The sequence below is a fragment of the Porites lutea genome, chromosome 11 (genome assembly GCF_958299795.1).
Source record: "Porites lutea chromosome 11, jaPorLute2.1, whole genome shotgun sequence".
NCBI lineage: Eukaryota > Metazoa > Cnidaria > Anthozoa > Scleractinia > Poritidae > Porites > Porites lutea.
The window spans coordinates 24271453-24273952 of NC_133211.1; the positions used below are offsets into that span (position 1 = coordinate 24271453).

The 2500-nt window shown below is 35.9% G+C and overlaps 1 protein-coding gene across 1 annotated transcript in view; it reads left to right on the plus strand.

Annotated features, from left to right (window-relative positions):
* LOC140952801 (small integral membrane protein 14-like) overlaps positions 1 to 1653 on the plus strand; it is a 10599-nt gene extending 8946 nt beyond the window's left edge. The window contains exon 5 of the mRNA XM_073402248.1: positions 1 to 1653. This exon is cut by the window's left edge and continues 989 nt beyond it. The gene's annotated coding sequence lies outside the window, so the exon portion shown is untranslated.
* The last annotated feature ends 847 nt before the right edge of the window (positions 1654 to 2500 follow it).

Genomic DNA, 2500 nt, shown 5'->3' on the forward strand with positions numbered 1-2500 from the left:
ATTTAATACTACTATTTTTTGGTTCTTTATTAGACTGCAAAACAATTCGTATTTTTGCTTATTCAAGTACATGGGAACATGCAAACAAAAGGTCAGCTGGAGCAAGGCTGAAAGCTGATAGTTTTTGGGTGTGTGAGTCTTACGTGCCTTGGCCATTTGAGTCTCTGACACCACAGTTTCAAACGATTTTGAAGTCTAGTATTTTATCAAAAGGTCTGTTTAAAGGGAGGTGAATTTTGGCTGAGATTTTTCTTCAAACAAATTATGGTCACGCTTGTCCCACAAAGTTTACAGTGTTTTTCCTCTGCTGTACTATTGCATAAGTTCACTATTCTCTGTTGAGGTATAATGATATCCTTGATTCATAATGTTCTGTTATGTTGTGGATGATGGAAAAAAATCAGCCAAGGATAATTTTTAAATGAAACACAACAGGAGTTTCCTGGAAAGTTTTAAAGTATGAGTGTTTGTCATTTTGTATTGACAAAATTTGTTAATACACGTATAACCTTTAACGAAAATGTTTACATTTTGTTTGTATCACCAAATGTGGACCATAATTAATTAGCAGATGTCATTTATTTCCCGCACACAAGCCTCAGAAAGTTTCAATTAAAAACAATGTTCTCTTCTTGTAACCGCATGTCCTGTAACGTCTCTATTGACTAGACCTTTTTAGTAAGGATTTCATTTAATGTCCATTCCATTTAAGCTATAGTGTCCATTTAATGCAAGTTTCACTTGTTTATGTACTCGGGAAATTAGTTACTAGGAATAAGTTACCATTGCAAGTCTGTGGTAAGGCTTGGTAGATGTAGCAGCAGTTCATTTAATCATAACGGTAACAACATTCTCAAATCTGATTGGTTATCAACTGTCCTGATTTCAGCACTAATAAGACGTTGTAATAGGACAGTACGAGTCATACTTAAGTAATTTAGTTTCACCGCCAGCAAGAAAACTCTTAGAATATATAGTTTGTTAAGTTTTAAAAAGCCTAAAAAATCACAAATTTTGCTTTAATTGGTAATAGAACTTTGTGTCATCCAATTCGGTCTGTAATCATACTCGTGATAAAGCAAATTTGACCTTCCGCCATGTGTTCATCCGATTTTGTTAATCACTCGTATGATTACAGTCCAAATTGAGCTAAATTGGACTCCACTCAGTCCATTCTCATCGCCAGACCCACTCAGCTTAATTTGGAACGAACCAGTGCACGTGACCAAGAAACGACGGGCTCTGGGGACGAGAATGCACTCAGTCCTATTGCCATTGTTTGTCACTCTGATCTTAAGAGTATAACTCATAGGATTTCTAGAAGAAAGTACGTTGGTACTTGTGCATTATACACTATGCATTAAAACCGGGTTGGGGAGAATTTCTACACTAAACTCGAAAGTCATTCAGAGTGTGATAGTAAGAGATTTCATTATTTAACAGATCGAGATGAAGTTATACTGGAGAGGAGCAGAATTCAGTTTAATTGTGTAAATATCAAGAGAGTTGTTCAATAGGGGATGGGAAAACTTGGGTTGACATTAAACTGTAAACATAACTGGCTCGTTAGCAAAGCTTGTTTGTTTTTTCTGTAAATGCTGTTGACAACCAATATTAAATGCTCATTTGCGTTAATGCAAAGAGAAAAATAGACTTGATTTATATTTATTACCTTTGGAACTTTTGGACAGATCATGATTCTGTCATAAACAAGTAAATCTCTTTTTATGCCCAGGCAGGAACAAGAATAAAGTTTGCTTGACATTATTATTTAAGTTTAAGTCCTATTTTAAAACACTTGCACCTGCGGTCCATTTTGGGGATCGTTTGCGGTCTCGGGATCATTTGCGGTAATGTACAGTACTTTTAGATCTCTAGAAATACATTCTAAAGCGGTGCTATAGAATTTGTATCTGTTCGGTCTTCCTAGGGAACTTGAGTCTTTTCGAAATTAAAAGGGCCCCAGTATTATTTTCTCGGAAATTTTAGATCCTAACCTGGGGAGTCATATGGGAAAAATTAAACTTTAGAAAATCGTAGGGAATTAAATAGATAACTTCGAAAATTGTACATGAATGGAACGGTCATCTACTGATCTAGAAATTTTTAGCCTTCTCAAGCTATAGAAAATTCTTTTCGAACTTTTTTCGCAAAATTGATTATACAATGTCGTAAACGCTGGTCAGTTTTTGCTTCTCCGGACAGATATTTTACAGAAAACTGTCGTTGGGTGTCCCTTTTCCTGCCGTCCTGACTTAAAGTTACTTAGGGATTCCGCTTGCCTTAAAGTATCAGGAAGACTATTCCACAGAACAGCACCACCATAGCGAAAACTATTACGGAGATAATTTGGGCGTGGCTGTGGAATAGTCAATTTATTTACAGGATCTCGAAAAGTGTGTGAAGTGGTATTAGATCGAGCAATAAATTTCGAGCTTTAATAGATACTTAGGAGCAAGGCCATTAAGGGATTTAAAAATTTGGATATCACGCTGAGTAC